The following is a 21171-nucleotide window of genomic DNA, read 5'->3' as shown; positions in this document are numbered from 1 at the left end:
ACTATAGGACACCCAGCTGGTGTCCTCTGAAGAACTGCATGGAGTGTAGGGAACTACCCCTACACAGCTGATGTCAGCAGTATTATGTGGAGTGGTGTGTGAGTAGAGGGAAAAAATTGTTTTATTCGTCTTACACATGTAAATCTAACAAAACTTGCACAGAACTTGGATGCTGAAAACCACAAAATGCTAATGAAAGAAATACAAAATCTAAATAAATGGAGAGGCATATTGTGTTCATGGACTTGAAAACTCGACATAGTAAAGATGTCAATTCTGCCCAAAATGATACAGTAAAGTTTAACGCAATTTTTTTTTTTTTAATTTTTTTTGAGATGGAGTTTCACTCTTGTTGCTCAGGCAGGAATACAATGGCACAATCTTGGCTCATCACAACCTCCACTTCCGGGTTCAAGTGATTCTCCTGCCTCAGCCTCCTGAGTAGCTGGGATTACACGCATGCGCCACCCCACCAGTCTAATTTTGCATTTTTAGTAGAGACGGGGTTTCTCCATGTTGGTCAGGCTGGTCTCAAACTCCCGACCTCAGGTGATTCACCCACCTCAGCCTCCCAAAGTGCTGCGATTACAGGTGTGAGCCACTGTGCCCAGTCTTGATGCAATTCTTAACAAAATCCCTGTATTTTGTAGATACAGACAAGATTATTTTAAAATGTATATGTAAAAGTGGAAGAACTAGATAGTTCAATTTTGAAAAAGAATCAAGTGAGATGAATCAATCTGCCTGATTTCAAGACTTACGACACAGCTATAGTACTCAGGACTGTGTGGTATTGGTGCAGGGAAAGACACAAATTATTTCCCAATTGATTTTTGACAAAGGTGCAAAAGAAATTCATTAGAGGAAGGGTAGCATTTTGACAAATGGCACTGCAGCAACTGAACATTCATAGACCCAAAATGAACCTCAACTTAAGTCTCACCTCTTAAATAAAAATTAACTCAAAATGGGTGATAGATTTAAATATAAAACTATAAAACTTAGAAAAAAAGCACAAGAAAATCTTCAGAATATGGGGTTAGGCAAAGAATCCTTAGGTACAACATGACACTATAAAAGAAAAAATTGATAATTTGACTTCAACAAAATTAAAACCTTTTGCTCTGCAAAAGACTATTAAGAGGATGAATAGACAATATGTAGACTGGCAGAAAATATTCGGAAATCACATATTATACAAAGGATTATTATCTAGAATATACCAATAACTCAATATTGAAATAACAAACAATTCAATTAGAAAATGGGCAAAAGACATGAACAGACATTCCACTGCAAAGGATATACAGGTAGCAAATAAGCACATGAAAAAATATTCAACAGAACTGTCCATTAGGGAAAGTAAATTGAGACCACAATGCGATATCACTACACACTTCTTAGTATAGATAACAAAAAACAGTGACAGCACAAAATGCTGGAGAGGTTGGGGAGAAACCACCTCTCTCATATATTGCCTGTGGGAGTGTCAAATGGTACAGCCACTCTGGAAAATAGTTTGGCAATTTCTTCAGAAACTAAACATACACTTCCTACATGACCCAGCAATTGTATTCTGGGCATTTGTCCCTGAAAAAATATGACTTATGTTCACATGAAAACTTGTACATAATAGTTCATAGCAGCTTTACTTGAAATAGTCCTTAACTGTAAACAACCAAAATATCCCTCGATAGGTAAATGATTAAACAATCTGTGATACATCCATACTATGGAATACTGTGCCACAAAGACGGAATAAAGTATCGATACACACAACAACCTGAATGGTTCTCAAGGGAGTTGAGTATAAACATATTCAACATATGTTGTTGAGTATGAACATGTTGTTGAACATGTTATTCACTCACTTATGCCTGCATCATTCCAAAAGCAGGCCTTCTACCTTGATAATTTTTTAAAAGTATGATACATGTTTATCCTTAAAAAAGGAAATATATCCATATATAAGGGACTACCCCATGTGTTCATTTTACTGTCCTAAACAGTGGTAAGTCTTGTGGCATAAACACACAACAGTGAGTGAGTTACAGCAGTGACCAGGCCTTGGTGCACCACTGTACTTCCCAGCTGTAGCACTTCTCTGCTTTCCAAGGTGTCTCTGACAAAACATTGAATATTAACCTGAGGGTGGAGAAAATACGTTACCTATAAAACATGTTACAATAAAACAATGTCAGTTAACTTTAAAATAACTTGAAAAATTCAAGCTGAGTATATTATGTAAATATCTACCTATTTGAGAATCCCTTGCTCTTCCCAACTCCCCTGGCCTTTCTGCTATCAAGTATGGTGCAAGGCATTTTTAAAGCATTGTCATGAATGCTAGGGGTGTTTCAACCAGTTAATTACCCTCTGCAAGTCATAATGTAAATTCCCTTTGCCATTAGCGAAACAGTACTGAAAAGTTATCGGTTATATTAATTTCTCTTTTAACCTCTGTTCTTCTGCTAAATCAAGTCTTTAAGGTGCCTATTTTAGGACAGCCTTGTACCCATTCATGTACAAAAAGGCCTCAGCAGACAGTGCAACCTTAATTAACAACATTTTAACATTTACATCATATCACATAGTGTGTGATATGGAAACAAGGTCAGTAGTCACCAGGGGTTAGGGATGGTGAGCAGAAGCAGAGTGGGTGTGACTGCAAAGGGGTAACATGAAGGAGATCTTCGTGGTGATGGATAGTACCTAGGCTTTTTGAGGTGTCTTCACCTTCATCTCTTCGGAACCACATAATAACCCTGTGAGGTAGGCAGAATAGTCTTAATAAATGAAATAGTATTATACCTAACATTTCACGTTTAGATAGTGGATGAGTCAGAAGCTGAAGCAGAGATTTCTGCCTCCCATTACATCATAGTTATGTGTTCTAGAAAGCATACTGGTGGGGACATAAACACATTATTTATTACAGTCTTATTTAAAAAAAAAAGGAGTGGCTGATTGCCATGACAGCTGTTTCATTTCGTTCTTTCTGCTTCACATAGTACTTCAACTTTATACCTGTTGTCCTTAAATGTAAATTTTTAAAAAAGACCTACTGTAATCACTGGTGGAATAATTCTAGAATAAAGGAATTTTCTGGCCCCAAAGTCAACGGCATCCTTAATTTTAAAAGAATTATAATAATCTTTTAAAGCCAAAACACATTCTTGCTTTTAGAAAGAAAATCTGGTGAAGTACAACAAAACAACTACAATGGAATCACGAAGCCTTCATTACCATTGCTTAAAAGACGGCAGATTTACTAAGTCAGACAACGAGTATAAGCTCACATACCGCTTAAAGCTTTAAACTGCCTTCTTGGTGAGAAACATGACTATTAAAGCTTGTGCCTGACTGACTGTAGAGGGAAAATGAAGCTGCAAAATAAATGTGTCAAAAACAAAGTAAAAAGCAATGGGAAAAGTATGGAAAACAGTGACCTGTAGAGCCTGCTAAATACAAGGGGACTAGGATGCAGGCAGGTATCATTCTGAATCAATCTCTTCCCAGTGCTGCCTCAGGAGGTCTGTTGAGATCAGTGGTTCTCAAACGTGGCTGCACAACGGATTCATGTGGGCTGTTCGACAAAGTATTGATGCCTGCATCCCTTCCCCCAGAGATTTAATTAATTTAGTCTAGGGTGAGTCTGGAAGAGGGTTTCTAAAAGGCCCTCTCTCCCCCAGGTAATTCTAACGAGCAGCAAGGTGTGAGCCCCCTTAGCCCTAGGTACTATTGTAGGTTGGGAGGCATTCTCCACACAGCCCCTCCACCCTGTGCCTGGCACTGTAGTTATTGCAAACCTGGGGATGAAAGAGCATTGAGAATGTGGGAGCCAGAGGGCCTGCCTTCCCAGGAGGGGTGGGTGCTTACCTTTACAGGTGAAACCTGTTGTGAAGCATCTCGGGAAGCCCTGAATACTCACAACTCCCCAGATCCAGGGGGCTCCTGTACCTCTGTGTTAGAAAGTGATCCTGAAGCAAAGTAGAAAACCGGCAGGGTCCTCTGGGTCTCCCAAGGAGCCAATAGCAAGGCAGAAATGTGCTAAAGATGGGATCCTAATAATTTTTTTAATTTTTAGAAGTCCCTTTCATTTTTCAAGAAAAAAAGAAAACAAAAGTTGGCAAGAGTTAACAATTCATCACTACCCAAACTGGATTTAGGAATCAGCCTTGTGGTTCATTGGCCAAGAATTACATTTTCCCACACTGACCTCATAACTGACATCATGGCTTACAAACTTCTCTTTTGAGTTAGGATTAAGGGAAGAAACTGTCCCTTTCTTCCGCTACAAGTGAATTCTGATACTTTGGGTCAAAGAAGCAAAAAACTGCATACCCCACAGATTACATGAGGTCTTATCGGCTGAACAGAGCAGGAAAGAAGGCAAAGACACGTGGAGGACAGCAGTAACCCATTGCGGCTGTCTGCAGGAAGCTGTTGGAAAAGCTGTCTCTGGAGAGGAATAAACTTCAGACTTCCTGGGCCTAGCCCAAGGGGAGAGGAAAATGGAGGCCAGTGACTGACCCAAACAAGAGCTCTTATAGAATTACCTATATCAGCATCATCTGACTTCATCATCTAACAGGGAGAAAAAAGGCTTGGATTAGGACCTTCACATAAAAAGGCTTTCATCTTTCTCATGATTTCTTCCCTCCCCTCTTCTCTGGCAGTTATTAAGAAGCATGCCTGTAACCCCAGCACTTTAGGAGGCTGAAACAGGAGGATTGCTTGAGATGAGGACTTTGAGACCAGCCTGGGCAACAGAGACCCTGTCTGTGCAAAAAAATTTTTTTTAAATATTAGCTGAGCATAGTAGTGTACACCTGTAGTCCTAGCTACTCAGGAAGCTGAGTTGGGAGAATCGCTTCAGCCCAGGAGTTTGAGGCTGTAGTGAGCTATGATGGCACCATTGCACTCCAGGCTGGGCAACAGAGCAAGACCCTGTCTCTGAAGGAAAAAAGAAAAAAAGAGAAACAGACAATTAGAGAAACAGCAGCAGCCCATGACCCTGGCTGTTCCCATTCCAGCTGGTGAGTTGGAAGCTGCCCACATGTTCCAATTGGCCTTAGACCCACCATCCCTTTCCAACTTGCTTTGCATCTGGAAGGTGACTTGTGTACTTCACCACCTTTGATTCTGCCTCTCACAATTACGTATTACTGTAGTAGTTCTTCCCCGATGCATTATTCATTGAGCATTAATCCCCTTAAAATTAGTCTTTGCAGGGAAACTTCGCTTTTTAAAAATCAGTATGCGTTTAATAAAGGCAGTTGGTCCCAGGTTTGCTGATGGGCAAGCGGCTTTATAAACGTAAAACCAAGGCTTCCCTGTCTCCCTCCGCTTGCACTGCCAGCCTTCATCTCTGCCACTTGGTGAAATCCATTTTCTGCCTGCCTTGGCTCATAGACTGTCTTCAAAAAATGGAAGTTAATCCTTGGGCGACACAATGTTAAACCGCCCAAGGAAGAATTAAATATTTCAGAAGAGAAGGTGGTAAAAAATGGCAACTGCTATTTTAGAATCTTTGAAAATTTAAGTAGAAGAGCAAAAAATAGAAAGTGGCTTGTACTTGGTACAATGGATCTAAGTTCACTTTTGTAATGTGCAGGATTCTTAATAATGTGCAGGAAGATAATGAAAGCAGCAGCATGCTTGCACACAAAGCATTGGTCCTGCCAGCCCCCAGTACTAAGAGGGGATCTGGCTGCTCCAGTTAGAGGGACCATGTGCTCGAGTTTCCGAGGGCCCAGAGACTGAATCCCTGTTGAAAATGTGATTTGAAGAATGAAAATTGACCTATTTTCCTTCTCCTCACAGTAACGTAACAAAAAGCAAAACTTTTCCTCTTGGGAGGAGCATGCTCTGGAGTCTGATGCCTTGGGTTGGGGTCCCGGCTGCCACAGTTACCAACCCTGTGGCTTTGAACCCTGCTTGGCCCCTCTGTCTCAGCTGACTTGTGTGAAAAGCAGAAACATGATGGAAGAACCTGCCTGGTCGGGTGGGCACGAGGTTAATTGGGAGGCCGTGTGTCTCGGTGAGCGGTGAACAATCAATACATGCTAGATTATGATGACACAATAGTGACATGGACTTAACCTGGATACATCTTTTACTGCAGAAGTACAAAGAAAAAGCACTCTTTCCTCCGTAGACTGAGGAAAACCAGGTAATTGTAAAAATGCTGCAATCATTTTTCTATCCTGTGCTTTTACAATCCAATTTATTGCTCTGCTCCTCACAGCTGCTTTCCAGAGCCCACAGACCATGGTTAAAACATATTAGCTGGAATCAGAATAGCAGGTTCGAGAATCATGTATTTATGGCTTGCCTTAAAGAGGCACAAGTGATGTGCCTTCAATTGTTTTAATTTGCTATGCCTTGTCTCCCTTTGCCTCCGGGTGCTCAGAAGGGACAGGAGCTCCCTGGCATGACACTCCCTGGTGGGGCTCTGCACACACACATGCACGTGGCTGGCCAGTGAGCTGCTGGCCAGCCAGAGGCAGAACGTTTTCAGCACTCACTTGCCCCTGTGGTGTGGCTGTTCCACCCTGGAGGCTTGTGCCACCAAGTAGGGGCCTGTGTAGAAGGTTCCAGAGGCATCTCCGTCTTCTATACCATGTAGGGTGTAGGTTCAGAGGCTGATCTGGCCTGAAGACACCTGAATTCATTCATGGTGAAGGGGCAGCTCCCAGTGCTTTTCAAGCCTTGTGGTTTTGCAGACTAATCTTGGTTCTCCACGAGAAGGGTTAACTACAATGAGGCAGAAATCTTGGATAAGAAGCATGGCCACTTGGGAGGGCCTGCTGGGACTTCAACCCTCACTTTACCACTTTTTAGCTGTGTGGCCTTGAGCGAGTCCTGTAGCCTCTCCAGGCCTCAGTTTCTTCACCTGTGACAAAGTCTATACTCCTGAGGGATGGGGGTTAGAATAAAATGAGAATGTCTCCAAAGCTCTGGATGTAGGCTAAAAGTAGAGGATCTAGACCTGGTTCTTCCCAAGCACACATGGCAACACTGCTTCAGACACTGACAGACACTCTTCAAAACCTAAGGGGGGGCCTCTCTGCCTCCACCTGCAGCGCCTCACTTCCTCAAGGATTTGCCTGAGTCCTACTGCCTCATTCCAATCTCATCTCAAATGCCACCCTCCAAGAGGCCTCTCCAGCTCCCTGCTGGCCAGCAATCAGCAATCTCTCTTCCCTTCCTCAGCCTTTTATTGCACTTTATTGTTTTAAAGCCACCATGCTGTGCTTTAGGGACATATGTTGTCATTGCCAGTGTCCTTAAGGCCCCAGACACAGGACTTGTGCTTTATATATACATCTGGCTTTTCCACTTCACCCTGTCTGTGGCTTGCTCTTAGAAGGTGCACAACAGACTTTGGTGGAACTGTAAATTTGCTCAACCCAATGAAATACCCAAGCTTTCAGAGACACCCCAGGCAGGGTCTGGCAGTTTCATATATGAGGTGCCTAACTCAATCAGACAGAAACGAATGCACCAGATCCAGACCCTCCTGAGACAAGCGACTGCTGCCGAGGCTCCCGGGAACAGTGCTGCGGCTGGGCACCAGCTGAGCGCCTAAACAGATTCCTCAGGGTCCCTAAAAGGTGCACAGGGACCTGAGGCAGGAATGGGACTTTTCGTTAAAAGGTGTGCCTTAACAAAAGTCCTGGATACAGACATTTGTGAAACACTCATGAGGAGGGCACCAAATACCTAGTTCCACATTGGGACCTTGTTAAGACTAAGGTGTTTTAATTAAGGAGCGGTTCAAATCTGGGTCACCTGAACTTCCAAACCCCCATATGATTGAGGCTTTCAACGAGCATATCTGGCTAGGGTGCAAACAGCTCAAGCAGGTTCTAGCGCTGGAGAGCAGTTAGCAGTTTGGGTTCTGGAGCTGGGCAGGCCTAATGCCACTAGACCCAACTGACTATCCCGAGTCAAATGGACTGATCCATGCATGTCCCAGTCTTTTTCTCTGTGAAATAGGGAAGTGATTGTACCCCCATCTCACAGAGGCATCTGACATGGCAATGACCTACTGCACGTAAAGGGCCTGGTATAGCCTCCAGCACACAGTAACTGCTCACTGGTGCATGTTCTTATTAGGACGCTGCCACAGATGCCTCCCCCCGGGCTCTCTGAAGTGAAGGGGTGATTTCACTTGGAGTAAATTAAGTCTCCACAATCTAGCATGAGCCAGAGATTACAGGTGAACTTGTTTTGCTTGGTGGGTTTGAGAGGGTATGAAGAAAACAATCAGGAAAGAGAGAAGAAAATGATGGCTGAACCCAGGTATTTCTACATCACGTGGGCTAACAAATGCTTCAATCTGCTTTTTAAAAGCAAGTTTAAGAACAGGCAGTGGAAGGGTGTGGGGGTGAGCTGGGGCTGGAGGGAGGCAGTTAGGTTTATCCACCTCATAGACCTTAGTTTGCAATATAAACTACCTCATGACAATAACTGCGCCTCTAGCTCTCAACTTGCCACCCCAAGATTAGAACTAAATAATAATAATAATGATAATAATAATAATTAGTGAGTGAAAGGCAGGTTCCAATTTCTGACCCTCGGGAATTGAGAAACCAGATGCTTGCTGGTTGTTCTCCCATCGGCTTTTACTTAGTGAGGGAGGGCCCAGAGTGAGGAGGGTCTGAGAAATCCCTATCCTCAAACGCGCTGTACTCTTCAAATCCAGTAAAACTGTAACAGGCCTCTTCAGTTAATGAGTGCAATGGATGCTGGGGACCTGCCTTTTAAAAAATTTACTGGCAACAGTCAGAAGGACGGGGACACCAGCCTTGCACTTAGCAGTGTTAAGGAGGCATTTACGGGAGCTCATGAAATGTCTGCCTCTATCTATGAACTCAAATCACCCCAAGAAGTTGAAGGAAACCACTTCCAGTGTGTGAGGGTCAGGGAGAGAGGGGTGGTGGTAAAAAACCATGTAGTGTGAACTAGAGCACTATTTCAAGAGGAAGGAAATCAGCAAAGAACAAGGCCAAGCTATTTATGATGCCACTGCTCTTTTCAGGTAATTTACAATGTGCATGAAAGGTTTTGCCTCCAGCAGCACCTGCTTTTAAGTGGCACCCAGTGTGTACCAGCAGAGAACATCTCCTGGAGAAGCAGGGCTTTATTTATTCAGAAGGGCAGCAGAGGGCGATGCGGCAGGATAGAAGCAAGTTCATTGCTACACGGTGTGTTTTTTTCGTGTAGATGTTTACCATCTAGTTCTTATACCTGCAACCATCTATGCTCTTGTTTGTTTTATCCTAATCATCAGAAAAAGTCTCCTGGGACCTCACTACTCACTGTGGCTCCAGAGGCTGACAGCTCTTCACTGGAGAGCTGGTTAGAAATGCAATCTTGGGCTCCCCAGACCTGCTGAATTGGCACAGACACTGAACAAGATCCCACAAGTGCACACGAAAGCTTGAGGGGCCCTGCTCCAGGCCAAACCATGCTGACACGCAGATTCTGAAGAATGGATTCCTACCAGGCTACTTGTTTAAGGAAATTATTCTCATGCACCAGTTGGGGCAGACTTTCAGGGAAAATAAACTAAGGGGAGGTAGAGTTTGTAAATTCTCATTCCTGTTGATTTCAAAAAAGCAAATCATAGGACAGAAAGGCTCATCAGTTCCTGGGAGCTCACTGTGTACTCTTCATCATTATAACTTGGTCTTCATGGGTTTCTCAAGTATATTTCTTCTTTTCTCTTTAATTATGAGTTTTTTCTTTTTTTTTTTTCTGGGAGGAGGACTGACCAGTGACATATCCTGTGATACAAACCCACCCCTTTCCCATCTTGGCTGTTCTCCAGTCACCCCCTACTCCCCTCCCACTACCTCCCATCATAGGCACCACAGCTGTGCTCCTAGCCTCCAACCATCACCTGCTGGGCTGCCCAGGACCCACCTGTTTCTGCTTCCACCATCTCCATTAACCTGCCACTGCATCTGGGCTACATCATCCCTGTCTCCCTCACCCTGCAGGTTGGTTGTGATGTCTTCTGCTTGCCCCTCCCCAATCCCCTCTCCTCCCTTTGTCACCAGGCACTGAGCTCCAGGAGGCTGACACATGGTAGGGAGGGACTTCATCAATGGCCTTCTTAACTCCTGGCAAGAGGGGAGTGGGGTCAGGACACTGGGTCCCTGGGCTCACTCTGCAGGGCCCCTCCCTACACAGGCCTCTCTCAGGTTCTGGTTACAGCTCCCTCCTCTGGTCCCTGCAGACTGGCTGCCACCAGTCTGCAGTACACGATCTGTGACACCTCTGTACATGATCCCTTTATTAAACTCTCCTCAAATTATCCAAGTGAGTGTGCCATCTGTCTCCTCCTGGGCCCCTGACCACGGACACACAACTCTGCTACGCTACACACCTCACACTCTTGAAGGCCCCAATGGGGTTCTAAAAGATACATCCAATGGCCGTTTCTTTCCCCTTCATCCTCTTCCTGTTGGATCTGATGGACAGTTCCCTTTGCATGCCCCCCAACACATCACGTCAGAATGCCTGAAATAACTCATGTCACTCCCCCAACCCCCTTCCAGGGCCATCACCCCTTACCTCCTCCTCCACCCTGACACCAATTTCTACCTGCCATCAACTCACCCCCCAACTCCCTGTCAGAGAGCCTCAGAATTGTGCAGCTGGGGTCAAGTCCTTAGACCCCCTGGTCCAACCCAATGCAGGCACTGAAACCTGATAAGCAGCCTGCAGCTCACCTAGCTGGTTTACAATGTGGGGCACATCTGCCCCTCCATGCCCTTCCCGTCCACACCCCATCTCTTGATTCTCTCATGGTATTCTTTCATCAGCCTCCTTGATGGTTTCTCCACTGCAGTCTCTCACTCTACTCATTCTACCTACTGTGGCCAATAAATTGTCTTAAAAACACTATTTGAACATATCATCCACCAGCTCAAAACTGCTTGGCTTCCCAGTCTGCACAAGCCAGTGGCCCTGGCATGCAGTGGAGATGTCCTTTTCCAGCCGTAGGGCGGCCTGCAGCCTCTTGTCACCTGTAGGAATGCATCTTCCTCTGCAGCTCCAGTGAGTCGCTGGAGCCCACCCAAGCCTCTCTGATCTGTCCCAATCTTAGGCATCCTTCTGGAGTCCAGATCTGGCTTGGAAAACCCTAGGGGGCTCTCCCTGAGGCTTTCTACAGTCCTGTATTTTTTGTCCCATTCATTTCCTACAGTCCTGTATTTTCTGTCCCATTTATCATTAAACAATTAATCATGTCCTACTTTTGGCAGCCTTGAACAGCTACAAAAGACACCCATTTTACCAGCCCCTGTCTGACCCCCTCCCCAAGCCAGACTGAAGGTCTCTGGAGACACAAATCCTTATTTCATGTATCTCTTTATCTCTCAGCATCTAGCAGAATGAGATACAAATAGAAAGCATATGAAGACAGAGTATGGCCTCTGTTTTACAACAGGGGCATAAATGAATAAAAGATGGCAAAGGCTTTTCTGGAGTCTCTCGATGCCCTGTGCACCAGAGAAGGTGCAGCGAGAGTCAATCCCACCTCTGTTGTACTCCAAACCACCCAGAATGAGGTTTCCAATTTCTGGTTTCAGTTTTCTATATAAATCTGGCTTCATTACAACTGATTAAATACATTGCAAATTCTACTTAAATGTAGATTATGATATATATATGTTTTTCTCCAAAGATGCTGAAGTGTTTCTATATCCTGACCCTCCTGGGAGACCTTCATGTGAGACCAGCGACATCACTTCTGTGCTCAGGTGCAAGCCACCCTGGAAGGTTGCAGGCACTTCCCAACTGGCTGCCTCTCCTTACCTTCCCCCAGTCTAATCCATTCTCCCCATTGCAGCACAAGGGATTTTTTAAAAAGAAAAGTTGATCATGTCATTCTCTACAACTCTAACCTTTCATCCCTCCCATGAGGATGGCTCACCCTTCCCCAGCTCTCTCTCAGTCCCCCTCTACCTGGCAGCCTCAGTAACCTGTCCTTCAGGTTTCTGCCTAAATGTCACTTACCTGTCGACATGCCCATCGCCTGTAAGACATTAACAAAGGGGTAGAGGTTTTGATCTAATCCCTCTGCCTCTGGTGCAGAGCATCATTGCTATGCAGAGTGGGTCCTCAAGGCACCAGCTTCACTTTCCTCATGACAAAAACCAGCGATGGAATTCGGAGCCTGGTGACTCATTCAAAGGGGCCTATTCTCTGACACACCAGAAAGTCTCATTCTTGACTCAAATTAATCTGAGCCATAACACCCAGAAACACCTGCTCTGTCCCTGCTGTGGAGTCCTCAGCTGGTGAGGAGGTGATGAAGCCAGGTGAGGGGTCCCAGCACCTACAGCAGACACCTCTCCACAGGCTCTTCATGGCCTCCCCAGGGAACCACTGAGTAGCTCTGGAGAAGTTACTCAGATGACGGGCCTTCGTTTCTCTTCTCTTTACTTTTATTGTGGTAAGTGTTTTATATATATATACACACATACACACACACATATATATACACACACATATATATACACACATATATATGTATACACACACACATACATGTAACATAAGAATTACCACTGTAACCATTTGTGTGTGTACAGTTCTGTGGCACTGAGTGCATTCACACTGTTGTGTAGCCATCACCATCATCCAACTCTGTAACATTTTCACCTTCCCAAACCGTACCCCGTAAACAATAGCTTCCCATTCCCCTCCCCACAGCTCTTAGTAACTACCGTTTTACTTTCTGCCTCTGGATTTGACTACTCTAGGTGCCTCATATGAGTGGAACTATATATCTGTCCTTTTGCGACTGGCCTATTTCATTTAACATAAGGTCTTCAAGGTTCATCCATGTAGCATGTGTCAGAATTTCCTTCCTCATGAATAATATTCCATTGTCCAAATAGGCCACATTTTGTTGATCCATTCATCTGTCCATGGACACCTGGGCTGCTTCCCACTTCTGGTTTTCCCTCTTGTACAATGGATTAAATCTTAATCTGCTTTAAAGACAAAAGTAAACACCCCTTCCCCCAGCCAACTATAGCAGGGTCTGCCCAGCCCACGTCCCCTTGGCACCTGCTGGGTCCACCAAGGGCTTTGTGTGCACCTGGACTCTTGGCCTGAGGCTGTCTTGGCCTGAAGGGGACAGGCTGGAAGTGCCTGTATGTTAACAGTCCAGGAGCAGCCTAGACCCAGTGACCATGGGAGCTGGTGCGTGAATGCTCCACCCAGCTCCCTCACCCCTCGGGGGCTGCAGTGACCTACTCTCCAGTGAATTCTGCTGTCCTGGCCTCCTTCCTTCCCTGTCTTACTTCCCCTCTCCCCTAACCAGTGCTGCCTGGGCTTACCTCCCAGACACACAACTTATACTGCTGGGGGAATCCAAACTAAGACACTAATCAATCATCCAATTATCTTATCCCTTTTCACACCCTCCTCTCCACCCAAGGTAATGAAGGCAGCACCAAGCTCATGCATGCACTGAGGCAGAGATGGAGGGGACACACGATATAGACTTTCTGGTTTGAGAATCTGGTTGTTCACCCGAAGTGGCAACAATTCCCTGCCTCACCCAACAGCAAGCTGCAGGGCAGCCATCTCAGCAGGGGGATCTTGACCCAAATCAGCTGGGAAATTCTCCTACAAATGAGTGAGGAGGACCCCTTCTCAGGGCTCCCAGCTCATGATGGCAGCTGTGGGTTCCTGCTGAGACAAACCAAGTTGCCCTTCTGGCTCATGGCTGGCTTCACTTCCCAAATGTACCAAGTGGTGTCTCCAAGGGCTGGGTGAAGCCACAACCATTCCAAGGCTGTCACCTCTGGCAGAGACCTGATGGGTGGTCAGATCCAAAGGGGATCCCACTCCTGCAGGGACGCTCACCCTACCCTCCTTCTGAGGACTCTGTTGTCCCCTTCGTGCCACTGCAAGGGCACATCACTGTTTTACCCGTGTTTAGGCAGCCAAGGGAAGAAGCAAACCAAGGGGAGGTATTGGTCCAGGCCCAACACCGAGTTGGCCAGGCCCAGCTGGTACCTGTGACCACAGGGACAAGATCTGCTCACAGGATGAGTGCAGAGGCCCAAGTTTAACTCTGTGTCATCAGAGCCCAGCCTTCTCCAGCCTGCCTTGCTTTCTCCCTTCTGCAAGGCCCGTTCTGTCACATAACCCTTTTCTGAAAACTGCAGAAGATACAATGATGTAGCCACAGCTCTAGTAATAACGTAGCAGCAAAAGAGAGACAGTGGGACCTTTAAAAGAGCAGGTGTCCTTAACATCCATCTGCATACACTATTTTTACTAGAAGTAGATTTCATGTAGTTAAAAGGCCATGGATCATGTTATCCCCCATCTTGATTCTGGTGTTTAGAGGATGATTGCTTTTCACTGGTTCAGCTGAGAATCTTAGCTGGGACCTGCTGTGGTTATAGGGCTTGTGGACAGTTTTGTTTTAAGAAACAACCATTGATTACAAAATGGAGCGTATTAATTTCCACAAAGCCAACCTGTGCCTCTACTTCTCCATCAGCTCACAACTTGTTCCAACCTGCCCACCAAAGCCAAGCCCTCATGTATTACACTGGAGTCTATAGTAAAACAAAAACAAAAAAACTGATGATGGGGAGGGACCTGCCTTCTGGGAGCCTCCAGTCTAGTAACAGGCAGACTAGCAATAACCCAACAACCACAGCACTAACAGTGTGTCAGCTACTGTCCAAATGCCTCACATCTACTAACTTTCTTAATACTCTCAGCAGCCCATGAGGAAGGTACTATTACTCTCACATCACAGAATGAGGAAACAACTCACCTCACTGGCTTCAATCACTCAAAGACACTTGGCTATCCAGTGCAAGCCAGGTTCTTATATTCTTACCCCCTATGCTATACAAACTGCCCAGAAGCCCAGCCTGGGGGGTGATCTGTGCATTTCACATGGTCACTGAACTCTGAGTCCATTCTCTCCCTTTCTGAGCCTCAGAACAGAGCTGTCTGTCACAGGGAAGCCACATCGAAAAACGAACGTCTGCTTACCTTTTTGAACATGCAATGCTCTGCTGACCCCTGTTCAGAGCAGTTTTGCATGAATAATGGCTAAAGTCAAGGTTTTGATGGAGAGAAACAAACCCTGGACATCTTATGAAATGTGAATCAGGGTGTCAGAGGGCTCTGAGTTTTGACAGGTTTTCTCTGCCACAGAGGGCAAGCCCCTGCCATCTTGCTTCCATGAGTCACTGAACTAGCCTTAGCCCCATCTCTTTTTATAAGTTATACATGTTAAAGTGCAAGGTTGCAATAGAACATAGCACATGTGCAGAGAAATATCCATTCACATATGCATGTACACACATGCCATGCCTTCTATTTGGATTGGTTTTTAAAAAAAATTATTTTTTTAAAATATGGAATGCATCACGAATTTGCATTTCATCATTGTGACGGGGCCATGCTAATCTTTTCTATATCATGTATTTGGATTGTTTTAACACAAAGAACCTGCACATTCTTCATCTTATGGAAGAAAAGACATGGACATTCCAGCCAGGCACTGTGCTGGGTACTTGGAAGGACACAGATGGCTAGTTAGGGCTGACTCTGACTTAAGGTTCTCAGGGTCTAATAATGAGAAAGACCACTGGAGAATTCACTTTAAGACACTATGAGAGGAGTGCTCGTTACATTAAAAAAAAGGAGCTGCTGGCCCTGCCAGGAGTGGAATGGGGGTAACTGGGAGTCAGGGAAGGTTCCCCAGAAGAGGAGACTGCTACTTGGATCTTGAACACTAAGTAGAAATAATTTCCAGTTTGAAAACAAAAACTGCAGGAAAACAGGCTGATGAGGAAGGGGCATTTCACAGCCAGAATGGACGAGACAGGGGCTCAGAGCATGAGCCTTGGAGCCAGGAGGCGTAGGTTTGAACCCTCACCCCCCTACTTGCTGGGCCTGGGACCTTGAGCAATTACTTCACCTGTCTCCTTACCTGCAGAAAAGTGACTGCACACTATCTCATTTAATTCTCCTTACAAAGAGCTTGGCCCACCCAGGACCTGTTCAATAAACTGCTTATTACGATGGTTCACAGAGTGGATATTTTGCTTATTTTCTGTCATGACTATGTCAGTTTGCCCCAAATCCAATGTCTCAGAGTTCTGCAGGGCCCTTGGTTCCCAGACTAAGCCTTGAGAGGCGAGTGAAGAATAACTCTTCTGTTTTATGCATCAACTGTCCATGTTCCCTGAGAATAATATATGAGAATAAATAGTTGCTGATGTGCTATCACAAAGAAGCAGGAAAAAATCAGAAGGCTCTGGGAGAGCACAGGAAAAGTATATCTTCCATTAGCTTTAGGAGACTGTTATTTAAGTGGTGATATCCTTTGAAGGAGGTGCAGTGGGGTGGGGTGGGAAGACTGGCTTGGGGAAAAGGAAGTTTCCACTAAACCATGGTTAATTGTCGTGAACAACAGAAAACTGAGATGAGAAGCCTTGGTTTCATGAAACAATTCACAAATAAATTGCCAATCAACACAGCTCCAACTCCATGGGAAACTCCTCTTCAAAACAGTGAAGGAAAAGGACAAGGGAAATTTATAATCTTTTTTTCCTAGGTGTATATCAGCCTATGTTTTTGACAAGCAGTAATGGAAAATAAGTTTCCTGCATGCTTCTATAATATTTTCCTTACTGTTGGTTTTGGTTCTCTAACTTGCTTTCTGCCCCTCCCTACTCTTGGAACGTTTAATCTATTTTGTGATCCTTACGTGTCTAGTGACCCAGACTTGCATGAGGCTTGCTCAGAATTTAAACTACCGTTTTCTTCCTGACTTTTCATGGCTTTTAAGTTGCTCTGGATTTCCTGGCCCCTCATCCTTGGCATGAAAGAATATGAGGCCTCTTTACCTAGAAGGCGGCACAATGAATCAGCAGCAATGCTGATGATGGGAGGCCCAGGAACCAGATGGCTTTTAAGACAGGCTTTCACAAAAGGAACCTGAGGAGAATGACAGGAAAGGTACAGAAGGGTAACCACGGTTTCAAAGGCACAAAATTTGAGGCTCCTGGAAGGTACCTTATAGAACAGTGCTTCTCAAAATTTAATGTGCACATAAATCACCTCCAGATTCTGATTCAGCAGGTCTAGGGTGTAGCCTCAAATTCTATGTTTCTAACAAGCCCCATTCATCACACTTTGAGTAGCAAGATTCTAGATGACCTAATTCAATCATCTCATTTTCCAGATGAAGACACCGAGGTCCAGAGGGGGAAAATGACTTGAGGAAGGAAGGTCAGAGCAAAAAGTGAGTTGAGTCTAAAAGGTGAGTCTGTAACTGCTGGTCACAGTACCCGTTAAAAAGAATTATTTAAATAGCCACACAGACAATGGGGGTGAGGGGCTCACCCTTCCCTCACAGTCTGCCTTAGGTAGGACGTCACTTGAAGAGATTGTTCAGTTTTGAACCCTAGTGTGTGATCTGAAGAACCTAAACCCTAAAGCAGGTAATGTAAAGTTCAGAGTGACTGATCTCTCTATGCTGAACTTATTTATTCAACTGGGCCTCCTGAAAGAATCAAAGAGGACTCTTAGGGCCAGAGGATGCAAACTGTCTCCCATTACCTGTGGTCACACAAGGCTGCAGATTCTGCAGGAATGTGAACCTCCTGCTTTTATAAGAAGACAATCAGGATGGGAGTGGTGGCTCATGCCTCTATTCTCAGCACTTTGGGAGACTGAGGTGGGTGGATCACTTGAGGTCAGGAGTTTGACACCAGCCTGGCCAACATGGTGAATCCCTGTCTCTACTAAAAATACAAAAATTAGACAGGCACGATGGTGAGTGCCTGTAATCTCAGCCACTCAAGAGGCTGAGGCAGGAGAATCGCTTGAACCTGGGAGGCAGAGGTTGCAGTGAGCTGAGATCGAGCCACTGCACTCCAGCCTGGGTGACAAAATGGGACCCTGTCTCAAAAAAAAAAAAGACATTTGCGTTAACACTGGTAATGCCACCATGTCTTACTGATTTGGGTAACAGATAGTAAGAGGCAGCTTAGCTTCTGGAGTAATCTGTCACTCCAAGTGGAAATGGGTCGGCAGGCAAAGTGATAGTAGCTCCCAAATGAGCTCATCCTCCAGCCCCATCCTGCTGTTGTCTAGGCCCAGACATCTGAATTTGTATTCAACTTCCCAGCTGATTATGTTCACCTAGTTTTAGGAACTGACAGATTAGATGACCCCTCAAAAAACTACCATTTGGCCTGGGATGGTACAGTCCTGGAGATGAAGCTGCTCACTCGGTGAGGGGGGTAAGGATGCATCATGGTGAAGCCAGTGGCCCCTTCCCAGAGTTAATGATGCGCTCACAAGGGCGGCTAGGGACCCCCATCCTCTGTCTCTGAGAAGGAGCAACGCCACTCGAGGAAGGGCCAACAACAAGCTACCATGGCTATGAGAAAGCCAATCTGCATAGTCCAGATTTTATTAGAAATGAAGAAAGGGAGCAAAACTGAGGTTGTGATATCAGAGTGTGAGGGAGGCCTTTTTTGGAAAAAACATAGAAGAGCTTTTGAGAATTGAATGAGAAACATTTGATGTGGGACAGATTTTCTCTGAAAATGTGAGCAACCTGGTGGGTGAATTCTGTGCCCTGTGAAAAACATTGATGAGGACAGCATACAGAGGAGGGGGCCCCAGGCTCTCCAGCTGCCTGCAAGGAGAGGAAGTTTCCACCAAATGAGCCTCTGGAAATTGAGGGGCTGTGCTAGGGGGAACTGCTGGCCCTAATTCTTACCCTCAGCTCTGTCTTCTGTCACATGCCTTTGCACATCCTCCTGCTGAAGAGGGGAAAGGACCCTACTTCTGTGCTTCATCATTAGGTTGGCCAAGGAACTCGCTTTGGCCAATAGAATTCAGCAGATGGATGGTGCGGCCAGTCTGGAGCCTAGGTCTTAAGGGACCTCAAGTGCTTTCACTTGCCTTTGTGCTCTTCTGCTGCTGTTAAGAGCAGAGCTTGCCTTGCTACCCTGCTGGTTCATAGGGAATGAGAGCCATGAGAAGTAGAACTACCCTGCTGACCCACAGACTTTTGGGGAGGGACAGGGCCCAGCCTGAAGCACAGGGGCCCAACGGAGCCAACACTGGACCAGCTGAGCCCCAGGCTGCCCTGCAGCCCTGGGATGACACTTGAGTGTTGTGGAAGCCACTGAGTTCCAGGGGGTTCCTAACGCAGCCGTGGCCGATGGTACAGGTGCCGAGTTGAAGTGGCAACTAGCATGAACCTCACTCAGCAGCCAATTTGGCACTCTGCTCAGGGCAGCTTCTTACTCCAGAAGATAGAAAACAGCTGATAATCCAGAGGACAGGACAACTTTGGTAAGGAGTCCTTGCTGACTCCAATTTCGTGATCCTTCTCTGACTTTAAAGCCTTTTGCTCACATTTCTACACAAAAGGAAAAGAGAAACTGGACTTTTAATCATGGTGGCTGGCTGGAAAAAGTGAAACTTTTGCTAATAATAAACACGCAATCGTTAATGCTTTACCGTGTCACATGCCCTTGGCCCAGGTCTCCTAGTGCTTCCTAAACACTTACTCATTCATCATCAGGAGGCCTGAGGCTTCTGCTCACTCAGCAGCAAAGACAGGCAGCTAACTCTTGGCCTGAGGGACCTTTTCACAGGCTCCGGAGTTAATGGTTTTCTCAGAGGGAAGGAGGACAAGGAATTACCCATGGTCTTGCTGAAGAAGCAAGGCACTGACTGTAAATAATTTCCTATCCATCCAACTGCTTGCCACATCAGAGCCTGGTATGGGTCTTAATCTTCTGCTTCTTTCTGACTGTGTTATCTTAGGGAAATCAAATTTTCTGAGCCTCAGTTTTCTCAACATAAATCCTTAAGAGTTGCTGTTGGTGTTACAGATAATAACTATGTAAGAAAAAGCTGACCCTGTGCTTACACATGTAGGTACTCAAGGGTAGCTATTTTGTTCATCAGAGCACGGAGTAAGCAGGGTTGCCGTGTGCAACTGTGTAGGTTGTTAACTGCACAGAGACTCCTGGCTAAGGAGATAAATGCGACTGAAATCCATCCTGAGCCCCACAGGCCTAGTCTTGCCTTCTGTGTGGCCTGCTGCTGTCCAGAAAGAAGGGTTCCTGTTTCTAATTTGCACAAATGGTACATAACAGCCCAAAGAGAAAGTCCAGGGGACTGAAGGTTAAAGATAAGTTTGTGCTGAAACTTCTCTGAAAGAAAGTGAAAAATGATCACTTTACTCAGTGACTTGCAAATAATTACACAGCTTAACAAAAAGTTGCCAGTTAATTTTCCATTTGTCCTAAAGATTCCAACTCAGTAGGTCTGAGGAGAGGCCTCAGAATCTGCGCTTGTAGTCAGCATTCTCAGCGTTGTTTATACAGATCTAGGTTCCAGAACCACTGTGATGTTTTCAGGTTCCCTTGACCCACGCACGTCTGGGCTCTCAGGATGCAAGCGCAGGTCAATCAAATGAACAAATAGGAAATCATCTCCAGCAGTTCAAGTTCCAGGGTTAAAAATCCAGAAATACCCCCTGTGTCTTGTTAACAAGAATTTTAGTCGACCAGGGCCTCCCAGTGGTTGGGCTGGGGAAAGGCCGTAGCATTAAAGGGATGCATGGCAAAAAGGGTGCATGGCAGCTTGGGAGGTGGCCGGGGCCCTGACAAGGAGCCTCTGATGCACACTAATGATAGGAAAGAGCCTGGCCACCGAAGGCAATTACAGAGGATGAAGCATCACACAAGCCAGCGAGGCGGGGGAGTGCAGGGGGATCTTATTATCCCTCTGTCTTGCTTAATAGGAGTTAATAGTTGGAAGGGAATAAAAGAATGGTGTGTGAAGTTTAGTGCCAATACAGTCTAATATGCATGCTATGTTTTTATTTCAAAGAGGATAAAGGCCCAAATTTTATACTGAAAACAAATGTTAAAAATTAATTATAAAGAAGACACCAGAGGGCCTCAAGCCTGTTCCCTGGGTGACTGATTAAATGCCTGCCTCATTTAGACTGGTATAAACCCAATCTCTTGGAAGAAGGCCAAAACTATTTGCCAACGTCCACAGAGACTCTCCAAGAAAATGATCCTGGTGCCAGGAAAGAGAAAAACATACTCACCACTGCTGCCC

The 21171-nt window shown here is 45.4% G+C and overlaps 1 protein-coding gene and 1 pseudogene across 1 annotated transcript in view; both read right to left on the bottom strand.

The window, feature by feature from the left end:
- LOC117083983 overlaps positions 1-21171 on the bottom strand; it is a 108310-nt gene that overhangs the window by 20268 nt on the left and 66871 nt on the right. The window lies entirely within an intron of this gene.
- LOC117084646 lies at positions 15414-15513 on the bottom strand (annotated as a pseudogene).

This window comes from Trachypithecus francoisi, unplaced genomic scaffold (assembly GCF_009764315.1).
Source record: "Trachypithecus francoisi isolate TF-2019V2 unplaced genomic scaffold, Tfra_2.0 Lachesis_group0, whole genome shotgun sequence".
NCBI lineage: Eukaryota > Metazoa > Chordata > Mammalia > Primates > Cercopithecidae > Trachypithecus > Trachypithecus francoisi.
The sequence above is the reverse complement of the archived record's forward strand: the minus strand, read 5'-3'. Positions and strand labels throughout refer to the sequence as shown.